General features: G+C 39.8%; 1 protein-coding gene across 5 annotated transcripts in view; it reads left to right on the top strand.

Moving 5' to 3' along the window:
- The window catches only part of LOC139465667 (serine/threonine-protein phosphatase 6 regulatory ankyrin repeat subunit B-like), a 229,112-nt gene that overhangs the window by 6,588 nt on the left and 208,033 nt on the right, over nucleotides 1–14,491 (top strand). The gene's annotated exons all lie outside the window — the stretch shown is intronic.

Here is a 14,491-nt window from a genome sequence, read left to right as displayed (position 1 = left end):
ACAGAGGTGAAGCTAATTCATAACAGCTGATTGTCCCATTTATTTGGCTTCTATCTTTTATATGAAACAAATGCTATAACATGGGGTGATAAACTTCATTGGCAATAGACGTAGCATATAATTGTCCGCATGAACAGTCTATTCTGTTCCAGATATGTTTATTCATTTTGTCAGCATTTAAATTGTTGCATTCCTGGCTCAATGATTCATTTGACGAAATCTTGTTCCCTGTTTTGAATTACCGTCAGATAGTTCCAGAACAATTATAAAATTTCCAGCCCTATGTGTTGCGCATAATACTGAGATAATTCGAAGTTCATATTCTTGTACGAACACTTATCAAAATTCATTTATACCTAGTACTATTATGTACATATGTATATTAGTTCAAATTATAATGATGAGGCCCTCTATATTCTCGAAACGGTCTTTGTTCTACAACAACCGTAAGTTGGTATGGGAAAACAAAATATTTGTTTCATTGTTCAAAGTTCATAGTCAATGTCATATAATTATAGACAAGGAAGATAAGAAATTAAATATAAAGAGTAGCCACTTAAAATGACAGAAATTCTTTTAGTTAATTTTGCTCATGATTTGGTCTTTTCGTGGTACAAATACTCCTAATTATTTACTTTCATGTCATTACTAATCTCACATAAGGTCAAAAAGTTTAACATATATGATTATGACATGTTGTATCCAAACATTTCCAAATAAATCCAAACAAATCCAAGCTTGGAAATATGACCTTGCCAAATATTGGAATGGTCATATTTCCAATTGGAATGGTGGTATTTCCAAGTTTTGGATTTTTTTTGGAATGGATGATATTTTGTCCAGTGTATACCGGATGCAAAGAGGGTCGGGGGTGGCACCCCCCTTAAATGACTGAGAAGTAACCAATAAAGATAGAAATGTTAATACCTGGGCCCACTTGCACAAAGCGATCTTAGCGCTAAGATGATCATAACGCCCATACTTTAACATAGGCTTACAATAGTCTTAGCACTAAGATCGCAAGTGGGCCCTGATGTAGGGTACAGAAACTACACATTAATTACATAATGTGTAATTATTATAATATCTGTGATCATTCGTCATATTTATAATTTTGATCAGATTAACAAGAAAAAAATGCCTATCAAAGACATGAGAAAAATATTGTCACAGACCATGTAGATATGTTTGGTACATTCATCCCTCAAGTCCAGTTACTGTTACTATAGACTATGGTTGTCAGCCTATATTGCTAATGTCCCACATTGTTGTTGTCGTGGACCATTTTTATATGTTTGGAATTATATGGGTAGTTTATGACAGTTAGCAGGTACCAGATGTCTGTCTGCATCCCGGCAGTGGCATATCATTGTAATATATATGTCCAGTCCTTCTCTTTTTATGAAATCTCTTTGAGGATTCCGGGTTGGAATTGGTCCACAGGAATCTTTGCTGGTTGCGAGAGGCAGCTTAATGAGTTCAGTGGTCAGACTTGGTGACTTGGTTGATGGCCATGATGTCATGTGATTCTCCTCTAAAAACGTGTATTGTTGCTGTTAATAACAATCACAGGATTGTTTGGTCCAGAATCAATTGTTTACCAGCTGCAGTCATAAAGCTGGAATAAAGCTGAACATGGTGTAAGCAACAAACAAAACAAACTCTTATTGGAAAACATTACAGCTTAATTACCAAAACCTCCTGGGTCTACTTCTCAAAATTGTTTCTTGGCATCATTATTAGTAGATTTTAGCATTATATTAGTATTAATATGGACTCTCTTCGCTGAGTGTACCAGATCAAAGACAGTTTGACGAGACATGGACTTTGGACTATATATATATAGTGGCTGATGTCCAAGCCTGACAACATGATTTATGTCACTGTGTTGAGTAATGTTGAGAGGGAATATCAATGCACTATACCTTGTATATGTTTCTTTTTTTAGGGCTGTTTCATTTAATATTGCTGATGTTGGATAACATGCTTATTGCAACAGGCTGTGTCTCCGGGATCACAATGTACAACATGTTGCAATATTGTTTTGCTGCTTCACAGTTGTTGCCCATTTCCAGTATATAGAGTAATGATGTAGATGTTGTAAACTTGTATTCATTATCATGATTACTGCAGTGTGTTAAACTGAAATAATGTCTCTCTGAAATTAGGATATTGAGTAACTGACAGATTGATAAACAGAAATCGCATGGCAGTCAAAGCTAAGTGGTGTTTGAAAACTTGCTATGACTTCAGATTTGATCGAGAAGGAGCAATACCAAAGTTATGAATACACAATGCCATTTAGAAAGTGGTCAAATGTAACTAATGTAATATTTGGGATAACACTTTCTTAGTAAAGTACAGATTCTAGTACTTTTTTGGGTTGAGTCCCGTCCCGGATTCGAACCCACACCTGCCAGGGTAAGGCACCTAATCGCCAGCACACAAAGTCAGCGATCTAACCCACTCAGCCACCAAGCCTTCCACAAAAATGAAAGTCCGACAACTGGTAGTCTAGATCACGTACTTTGAGTACCCCCCTGACAAGTGTAAATTGGCACTGCTCCCATGGCCGAAAGCTATGAATACACAATGCCATTTAGAAAGTGGTCAAATTTAACTAATGTTATATTTGGGATAACGCTTTCTTAGTAAAGTACAGATTCTAGTACTTTTTTGGGTTGAGTCCCGTCCGGGATTCGAACCCACACCTGCCAGGGTAAGGCACCTAATTGCCAGCACAGTATCTTGTCATGCTGTTGGTATGGGACATTAAGCATGTTAAGTCTCACAGTGACCTGATCTGGAGGCAGCCCTAGTAGTGACCCAGTTACAGTGATATACCCACCATGGAGACAGCTCTGTGTTATCATGGCCACGCTGAGGATGGGTATTGTTATCTTAATCCAGGCTTATCCTAGTCAGAACCTGCTCTCTCTGGATATTATATCTTGAGGGATGGTGTATAATGATAAAGATTATAATGTGAGGTTTGGAATTATTTTGGGCAGTCTTAGAACGTTTTGTTTTGCCAGTGAATTGTTGTTCAGGGGTGGATTTATGTTGAGCCAGCTGATGTTGACAGTGACTGGGCCAGCTGATGTTGACAGTGACTGGACCAACTGATGTTGACAGTGACAGGACCAGCTGATGTGGACAGTGACTGGACCAACTGATGTTGACAGTGACAGGACCAGCTGATGTGGACAGTGACTGGACCATCTGATGTTGACAGTGACTGGACCATCTGATGTTGAAAGTGACTGGACCATCTGATGCTGACAGTGACTGGACCAGCTGATGTTGACAGTGACTTGATCAGCTGATGCTGACAGTGACAGGACCAGCTGATGCTGACAGTGACTGGACCATCTGATGCTGACAGTGACAGGACCAGCTGATGCTGACAGTGACTGGACCATCTGATGCTGACAGTGACAGGACCAACTTATGTTGACAGTGACTTGATCAGCTGATGTGGACAGTGACTGGACCATCTGATGCTGACAGTGACAGGACCAGCTGATGTGGACAGTGACAGGACCAACTGATGTTGACAGTAACTTGATCAGCTGATGTGGACAGTGACTGGACCATCTGATGCTGACAGTGACAGGACCACCTGATGTTGACAGTAACTGGATCAGCTGATGTGGACCGTGACAGGACCAACTGATGTTGAAAATGACAGGACCATCTGATGTTGACAGTGACTTGATCAGCTGATGGTGTCAGTTACTGGACCATCTGATGCTGACAGTGACTGGACCATCTGATGCTGACAGTGACTGGACCAGCTGATGGTGTCAGTGACTGGGCCATCTGATGCTGACAGTGACAGGACTAACTAATGCTGACAGTGACTTGATCAGCTGATTGTGGCAGTGAATTGACCATCTGATGCTGACAGTGGACTAGCTGATGTTGACAGCGGAACCTACTTTGACTTGATGATGTCATAGCAGCTGTAAGAAGAGCTACAATTGACTAAACGACAATGAGGAACACTAAATGAGGGCTATTTTCAGCTTCTCCATGCTGTCCTGGCTGTTGATAATCTGAAGTGATTGTGAAATGAGGGGGATAAAATTCCTCAGGGAAAAAGGTGCTCAGAATTACCTCCCTTCTTCCTCTTGTTCAGACAATAAATTGTCAAATATTTTTTTTTTCCTTGTTAACATGGTTAGTTTATCTGTTGAATGTCAGGGTGCCGTTGTACAAAGCGATCTTAGCGCTAAGGTGATCATAAATTCCTTACCTTAACATAGTATTACGACAGTCGTAGCGCTAAGGTTGTTTTGTACAACGGCACCCAGATATGATAATTAATTAGACCATGATACATCCAGACTGATATAATTGTACATACATACATGATAATTGATAGACAACAGCTGTTTGATTGAGCGTAGGTGAACTTGTGCTGTGTCACGTGACTTTCTTTGACTCGTAAACAGCGTCCAGGCGGGATGCATAGTATTTGATCAAGATTCTGTTAACCACTGACATGGAGATAATATATGCATGTAAAATAGCATGCCTCTCCTTATCATTCTTTTGGGTAGAGAGCATGGAGATTCTGGCATGGAGATTCTGGTTTAGAACTGCCTATGCTGGTTATAAGTGGCGGTCAAATGGATGGGGTGGGTGGTCAGGCTTGGTGACTTGATTGATTGCATGTCATTGTATCCCAATTGCACTGATTGATGTCAGTCACAAGACGGTCTGGTCTCAACATAATTATTTACAGGCCACACCATATAACAGATATATTGCTGTGTACAGAGCTAAAAAACATAACAAAATCATTTATGCATGGCATATAGAAATGGGCTTTGTCCATCTGCCTGTACATCTTTCAGTGTGGCTTTGTGAACCTTGTATGCCCATCATGCTTGTGTTCAACTGGTGCCTTTTACTATTCAGGAATTTCTGAAATTAATCATTTTTCAGTTTCCAAGGCAAACACATGTACCGTTACTTTGGTAAAAATGAGTGTAACATTCATTATTAACCACAGTAAACTACGTTTATAACGAACACGCTTATAACAAACTGACCGATATAAGGAACCTATTTTTTAGTCCCGGCCATTTGTTGTATTTATACTGTATATATGCTTATAACGAACTGCGGTTATTACGAACTAAAATTAGTGGTCCCTTTGAGTTTTATAACCGTAGTTTACTGTATTAATCATATATCATTCCACATTTCTTTGCGAAAGTTTGTTTGCAGGCAGGTGCTGAGCTGGTGCTATTCTGCTATTTAGAAATTTGTGAAATCTCTATTGGTTGTGTTTTCAATGTTCTTAGGCCCTCGATGTAGCTTTTTCGCCTAGTGGGAACTGGTGCCTATATATTGTTTCACAGAATGTTACCATACAACTGTAAACACATAAAGTTGGCCGGGGATGTCTGTATCTTCATGTTCTGTTGGTAATAAACATGGGTTTCAACAAAGCAAGCCCTGCATTACTCTCTCTCCCAAATTGAGCCAGCATTCTGGGATATAACTGAAACACTGTTGAAAACAGCAATGAGCTCACTCATATATCGTCAACACACACCCATGTATTGCTGTGTCAGTGAGGGTTTGGGTTATCAAGTATTGGTTGTGTTATCACACAACTTTCACTGACCGTGCTCACTGACTTTGAAGCAGGAGTTGATGAGGTCGGACACTCGGAGGTAGGCGAGATATGTGACAGTCATGGTGAAGTGTTGTAAGACTGGTGGTCGTACACATGGGAGATGGGTGTTAGAGGAGAAACAAATGTTTTGTTAATCAGAAAGGTAGGTGGGATAAACAGTTGGATGAACATTCGGGTATTAATTACATGTATGAGGCATCCTGCTCCAACAAGCACTCCAAATGACCATATTCTAGTCTGCAAATGATGTTTACATAACGGTTACTTAATGGTTGGTTACATAACCAACCATCTTATCTTATATATAATACACATATTTTCCAGCCATAACAGATGCATATTATACATGCAGACAATGGATATTGACTTATCCCAAAGTGAAGTTATTACCATGGACATGTTGTCACCGGAAATGCCATGTCAGCAGATCCTCTTTTAGGTACTCTGGTACTGAGGTTTAATAAAGTGATGAACAGTGTCACTGTCTTTCAGTATTTATGATGCATTCATTACCACAGTCATATTATTTAAGAATTGATCTCAATACACATATTTCTGTAAACATAAACCCAGTGTGCACACTGTGAATTGTTATTCACTTGCATTCACCTTCAGGATTTACACAAAGTGTGTTCACCGTTTTTTACTTTAATACCTCTAAAACCGTGACAACATATTGAAGTCAACTGTTATAAATATAGAAGTCAAGAATAATATCTTCACAGATTTAATGCTTAGCACAATAAACGCACACAACCACACAAAATCAGTGACATCTCTTGGTGCAATAATGAAATCCAAGCCCAGGCTACCCTGTCATCAGCCAATCAGGAAACAGTAGTTAGCTAGTGGGTGTGGCCAAACTATTTTTCGGTATATAAAAACACGAACATGAAAAAAAATGCTTGCTTGGCCGACCAAATGCCATGGAGTCACTTGCAATTGATTTATACAACAATTTATGCAATATGGAGAAGTTTACTTCCTGCAAAATCATGATGAAACTGATTATCAGCACCAACTCACCAGCATTTACAGCAACACTGACCAGACAATCGTTATTGGGGTCTTGAAACGAACCTTTGTTGTCACAGATAAATATATTGACACAGGGTTGGCATGGTGGGTCATGGTTGTTGTTATTGGATGATCATCTGTCCAGTGTTCCCCTTTACCGGTAATTACCAGTTTTTAACCGGTAAAATTAGGCTTGAACCAGTAATTCATGTCTCTGCAAGTCCCTGTGCACCAGCAAATAAAGTACCTCATAAATCTTTGTTGTTGAACAAAACATAGGCGATGTTCATATGAGTATATTTTTCGAAGTCAGCTTCACTTTGTGTGAATGACGTGTAGATCTAAGTTACTTCAGAGATGACATCATTACATTGAACATGATGTTGAAAGAATGAAATCCAGGTAATTTTCATATGTTTTTCTATTTGTTGAAAGTTGGGACTGACACAAATTAGGGGGACTGGTAATTTTTATAGTTGCATTGTGTGAAACCTTTCCTCACTCACTCAAGTAGAGGGGGCACGGGTGGCCCTGTCATCTAAGGTGCCACGATTCGCTGTGCAGACTTGCCTGAACCTATGATTGTGGGTTCGAATCCAGGTTCTAGGTTTGTCAGCACCATACTCGGGCTCATGGGTTTTACCGAAGTGATTAACTTCTGAGAGCTGCATCATTTAGGGCTTTACTCCCATATTAAGCTGACACGCTGTGATATAACTTGAATACTGTTAAAAGTGGCGTTAAACCCAACTCACTCACTCACTCACTCACTCAAGTAGAAGATCAGTATGGGTAACTTAATCTTACAATAAGCAAATTTTGTATATTCAAGCAGAAAATACCCTACTTTATATTATACTGAACATTTGTTAGGGATCATGAATATTTGGGGGAAATTTTTATGCAGTGAAGACTCAGTATACTATTTCATAAAAGTATTCAAAACATATTCATTATCCCTTACTATTTTTGTTCAGTATATATGTTCCTTGGCCAGTCTCTATTAGCTGAACCTTGCATAATAGTTTGACAATATTGTTAACAGGTTGAAGAAAATATATGTGTAACCATTATCAGAGCTACCGGTAATTAAAATTACAACACTGGATGGAGCTTTTATCATTACTGTTAGTAAAAGCATTATCAGTTACTAAATAATCCAGTATGTTAAAGGATTGTTAAGGTAGGTTATCTTGACATTGGCAAAGTTAATTATCAAGAACACCTTAAGAAATAATAGTAAAAGCTTCATGTTTTTGGAAGTATGAATTTGTCTCTTTTTTTTTTCATAGTTAACAATATTGTTTTCAATAATTTTGGCTACCATTAGTGCACTAATCAGCAGATCGCACCAACTTTCTGTCTTTTTACTGAGAATATGATCAGATTACCTTGAAACTAACTTTAGTTGTCTAAGAATGGGTTCATATGCCATTAAAGCTTTGCTTTGACTTAGAAGTCATGTGTGTTGTAGTTAAACTTTTATATGTCAACGTAACATTCTCACGATCGAAATAGCAAGCCTGCAGGAAGTCTCTACGGTGACTTGTCAAACTGTTCCATATGTAAAACAACATCTCTTGCAATAGCAATCAGCTGTACCAAAGTGCTACACTTATTTTATTATTATTTCAAATATACATAGTAAATGCAACTAAAATTACACAATATTGGAATTTATTATTCCTGATAAAATAATAGTTTAAGATACAATTTCGTCCGACCAGTGCACCAAAATTGGGTATTTTTTAACTGAATCCCCGGTAGATTGGCAGAAATGCATGTACAGCTGATTGCTATTTCCAGCTTAGTTGATGAGAAATACACATGGTAATCTTACTCCCTACATCTGCAACAATGCTAAGCAGAACAGGGAATATGTAAATGATGATGTTGGGTGCCAGATGATAAATTGCTAAACAATCATGGTCAAGCGTAACTGCTGTCCGGCACAAAGTGTGTATTTTGCACTCTGTGTGATTGAAAATCACTGTCTTGATCCAGAAAGTGGATTTCTAGATAAAAGTAGTATTTTATGTAGTATATATTTCGTACACATACATATCATCTGGTTGGGGAGGTTTCGGGTATCTGAGGTCTGGACAAGGAGGGTTCCACTGTACATTGCCCGTTTGCTCTAGCTTGATAATGGTGTTAGAACCTACAACAAAACGTCGCTCCTAATTGTAATAAAGACATTCATCCATATATCTTATCCATACTTAGTTCTCCAAATTGTAAATGCCTCTCAAAGAATTCATTAATAATATTTTTACTAAAATAAACAGTCATTTGAATATACCCTTGCTTGTGTCTTCAGCATGTACAGTAATTCTGATTGTATACTTGACACTGTTGTCTGTCACAAAGTATCATGTTAACTGATAAAGGCTTGTATTTCTTAATCCAGTGTTTGACTCAAGAGAGTGTGACGTCCTTGTGACTTGATCACTGTGTCGTGGACTTATATATAGGAGTTTCAACAACAACAACATATTGGTATATTTGGATGAGTGAAGGCTTGTTTCCTGTGAAGAGTTTTCCTTTTAATGGGCAGACAAGAGTATCAGTTACACTTCCTGCTCCACATTTGTAGTTTCAACAATATCCCTGAATTGCGATGCAGCAATGTCAGTTGTGAGACTAATAAAGCATTGAGATTTTTATGAATATGTCATCTTTCCTTGTTCCTTCCTCATGCATCTCTTTAATCATGCCTTCCTCATGCATGCATCTATCTGTGTGATGTCAGGACAAGATAGGTGTTGAACGCTGACTTGGGAGTCCTCTTTGCAAGACATGCAGCTAGTGAGTACATGGCACAGCCAAATCTGACAAAACTTATTTGCTGATGACCATGGCACTTTTCAGGAATGTTAGAATAGCTGTGTTTTTATAGCACATACATCATGTATGTCTTGGACCATCGACAATGGAAAATATGTTAATTGTTATCATGGCTATGGGCTGTGTGCTGGCTGTGACCATTAGCACTGAAATGCAAGGTCTGTTCTTGTCCAGATCTACTGAACATAGCAATGTCATTTTCACTTAATGTCTTCTACATGGCCCAAGGAATAACAAAGGAAACATAATTTTGAACAATTGAAAATTTGAAACAATGGCTACCACTGTTGCTTTTTTTTGTGTGAAAACTGCAGTCTTCATGCAACTCTCTTCTTTTCAGATGCCACTGTACAGAATGTTGTCAAAAGATGTTCATAAAATCTTTCTGTACATGTACAATTAAGTAAGGTTTTACTTTTGAATTATTCAAAAATGTTGTCATGGCACCTGCTAGAAAAAAAAGGTGATTCTTGTCAGTTGAAGATCCACTTTTGAGGAGAAGGACACTGTAGGTGGGTAGAGGAGATGGGACACTGTAGGTGGGTAGAGGAGGTGGGACACTGTAGGTGGTAGAGGAGATGGACACTGTGGGTGGGTAGATGAGATGGACACTGTGGGTGGTAGAGGAGATGGACACTGTAGGTGGTAGATGAGATGGACACTGTAGGTGTGTAGAGGAGATGGGACACTGTGGGTTGGTAGATGAGATCGACACTAGGTGGGTAGATGAGATGGACACTGTGGGTGGTAGAGGAGATGGACACTGTAGGTGGTAGAGGAGATGGGACACTGTGGGTTGGTAGATGAGATCGACACTAGGTGGGTAGATGAGATGGACACTGTGGGTGTGTAGAGGAGATGGGACACTGTAGGTGGTAGAGGAGATGGGACACTGTAGGTGGTAGAGGAGATGGGACACTGTGGGTGTGTAGATGAGATGGGACACTGTAGGTGGTAGAGGAGATGGGACACTGTAGGTGTGTAGAGGAGATGGGACACTGTGGGTTGGTAGATGAGATCGACACTAGGTGGGTAGATGAGATGGACACTGTGGGTGTGTAGAGGAGATGGACACTGTAGGTGTGTAGATGAGATGGACACTGTGGGTGGGTAGAGGAGATGGGACACTTTGGGTGGGCAGAGGAGATTGACACTGTAGGTGTGTAGAGGAGATGGACACTGTAGGTGGTAGAGGAGATGGGACACTGTAGGTGTGTAGAGGAGATGGGACACTGTGGGTTGGTAGATGAGATCGACACTAGGTGGGTAGATGAGATGGACACTGTGGGTGTGTAGAGGAGATGGACACTGTAGGTGTGTAGATGAGATGGACACTGTGGGTGGGTAGAGGAGATGGGACACTTTGGGTGGGTAGAGGAGATTGACACTGTAGGTGTGTAGAGGAGATGGACACTGTAGGTGGTAGAGGAGATGGGACACTGTAGGTGTGTAGAAGAGATGGACACTGTGGGTGGGTAGAGGAGATGGACACTGGTGGGAGGGCAGGAAGGAAGATAGTCAGTAGTGGGCAGACATTGGTATTTGGATGTGAATGTCAGTAGCTGTCAGTAGTGGGCAGACACTTGTATTTGGGTGTGAATGTCATCCAACATGACAGTGTTGGTTACAGATATGTCATGTGACATTTGCAGCTTTTATCACATTCACATTTGCTGACAAACACAACACCTACTTGATAATCATGAAGTATTAGTGATTGTGAAACACCTGAAAGTGGCTGTAACCTTACTACTTAAACACTATTGTGACTGAGTGAGGGCTAACACAACTCTGGTCTGACAGCTGCAGCTTCTTGCAAGCTGGGCCACATGGAACATGGAATAGTTCACACAAAAAGTAGTATAGTGATAATCATATCATCACTCAAGTACCGAGATATGTATTAATAGGTGTATCTTGACATCAGCTATCACCAGTGAAGAGACATGGAATCATGGCCTTAACCAACTACCAACAATCAGTGGAAGCACACATCCTATTATTGAAGGAAGCTAACATGTAATGGCCAAGATCTAATATCTTTTCAACTTTCATACTTGTATGAAAATTAACAGTTTGAATATTTAATGTTTATTAATTTTCTTTTTGACATTACCATGATTACATTACAGATTTCTGTAAATCAACTTGAGTGTTTGATAGATGATCAGTGACTAACATTGTACATGTCTTATGTATTGACTGCATGGTAGATTGTTGGTTAATTACACACCATGCAAACATAGACAGTCAAATAGCACATGTTACTGACCAACTACTGACTATAAAACACCAAATATCACCTGTAGTAAGATATTATTTGTCATTATTACTGGATACCAACTAGACATCTCTAGTAAGGGGCGGGGGGGGGGGGGGGGGGGGGCAGTCGTCGAAGGCGCCGCGATTCCCTGTGCATCCCTTGGGCACGCCAGAAACCTATGATTGTGGGTTCGAATCCTGGTTCGCCTCGATTATGTTTCTAGGTTTGTCAGCACAATACCCGTGCTCATGGGTTTCACCAAAGTGGTAAACGTGTGAGACCTGCACCACTTCGGGCTTTCCTCCCACATTAAGCTGACACACCGTGATATAACTGGAATACTGTTAAAAGCGGCGTTAAACCCAACTCACACACTCACCTCTCTAGTTACTGTCTAACTATTCACTATTCTTTACCAACCATCACCTGTAGTCAGACCTCTCTAGTTACTGTCTAACTATTCACTATTCTTTACCAACCATCACCTGTAGTCAGACCTCTCTAGTTACTGTCTAACTATTCACTATTCTTTACCAACCATCACCTGTAGTCAGACCTCTCTAGTTACTGTCTAACTATTCACTATTCTTTACCAACCATCACCTGTAGTCAGACCTCTCTAGTTACTGTCTAACTATTCACTATTCTTTACCAACCATCACCTGTAGTCAGACCTCTCTAGTTACTGTCTAACTATTCACTATTCTTTACCAACCATCACCTGTAGTCAGACCTCACTAGTTACTGTCTAACTAGACCGCCTCCGTGGTCTAGTGGTAGAGCGTCCGCCCGGAGAGTGGAAGGTTCGGGGTTCGATCCCCGGCCGCGTCATACCAAAAGACGTTAAAAGATGGTACTTGTTGTTACCTTGTCTGGTGCTCGGCATTAAGGGCTTAAACAATGACTGGTCGGCTCAGAGTCAGTATACTGTATCTGAGTGGGGTATTCATGATAAACTGCGGCATGGTATCTCAGTGGGCTAGCACTATAAATAGGCATCAGTCAAGACTAGTACTAGCAGCCACACACACACACACACACACACACACACACACACACACATGCATGCACATAACTATATAAGTGCAATATTCTTGGATGCTACGTTAAACCCCATTTCACTTCACCTCACATTCTGTCTAACTATTCACTATTCTTTACCAACCATCACCTGTAGTCAGACCTACTAGTTACTGTCTAACTATGGGCTATTTATTACCAACCATCAACTAGTTTACTGACCAACTCTTGACTAAACTTAGTAGTTGCGGTCGGGTAGCCTTGTGATTAAAGCATTTGCTCGTCTGAAGACCTGGGTTTGGTTCCCGACATGGGTACAATGTTTGGAGCCCTTTTCTGGTGTCCCCTGCCATGATATTGCTGGAATATTGCTAAAACTTGTGTAAAACCTAACTCACTCACTCACTAAACTTGGTAAAATTGGACACCATCAACTATTCAGAACAGCTCCATTCTATCCTGGGTTGTGAGTAGTTTCTGTTAACTGTTGGTGGACGAATGTGTAGCACCCATGAGCCTCTGTCAAGACAAACAATGAATCTTGTTATCTGCGGCAGTAATATCTGGCCAATTTAAACAAGGAAGTGATGTTCTCCTATCTTGTTCCCCTTGTGATGTATAGTGCTTCAACACCATGTTCACTCAGCCATATCTAAGCAGGAGTTCTATGATAAGGCGGAAGAGTGAAACATTCATAAATCGTTTTTAAAGAGACCCTTGTTAGGTGCTTAATTTACATTTTTATGTTGATTGAAAAGTTCAGAAATGAGATCACTTTGCACAATGGCCCCCAGTCTATCTAACCAGACATGGATCTACAACTGACTGGTAACCTCCTTGACACTCACCAGTATGGCGTGCTATCAAATATTATCTGTCTTCACATAATGAACACAATTGACTTTGAATTGTGTCAAGTACATCCATATTTGTTCAAGTAATGATCATGATCCTCTGAACATGATTCACACACCTGTGATAGATAACTTCTTATCTTACCTTACACACAAATGTGGGATTCTGATTGACTCAGATTCATTCTATTATTTCAATCTACCGCGCCAACATGTAAGGTACATTTCTTATGTTCCCCGCTGGAATTGCCCAACTGTTGGCATGACATTTGCAACATACCAACTGATAATTTTGTCTCGAAATCTTGAATAAATGAAGAAGGAAGCCATTTTCCAGATATTTAAGATATTTCTAGAATGAAATAGATCTAAGACTAAGTTTGGTTTCTGTCGTCTGCTAAGTGGATATTAATGCCGAACTATGGTATAACGATTTGGACCAGAGCATGTATGCATAAGACATACCTGCAATATAATTAGGTTTGCAATAAGATAAATTTGTTGTGCACCGATCCCTTCGGGCTCATGAACATGATGAAGGGAATTTAAATTAACATAGGGGGTACATCAACCCATGCCCCCCTCGAGACCGGTCTACAACTTGTAATGTTTGTCCGGACACTGAACATTAGCTAACAACAGCATAAAATCAAATAATATCAGTCATGTGACCCATGACATCTTTGCTATTTACCTGAACCTGGCTATGAACCAACTTCGTATCTATGAGCAACAATCATGAAAAAAATAAATTAAAAAAAATTTCATCTACAGTAAACAAAAGGCTTTAACAGACAATATGATATTATTAAACTACTTACCAAGGCTCTATTTTTA

The sequence above is a fragment of the Haliotis cracherodii genome, unplaced genomic scaffold (assembly GCF_022045235.1).
Source record: "Haliotis cracherodii isolate W230 unplaced genomic scaffold, xgHalCrac1.p SCAF_18, whole genome shotgun sequence".
NCBI classification, from domain to species: Eukaryota; Metazoa; Mollusca; class Gastropoda; order Lepetellida; family Haliotidae; genus Haliotis; species Haliotis cracherodii.
This window is presented reverse-complemented; position numbering and strand designations above follow the sequence as displayed.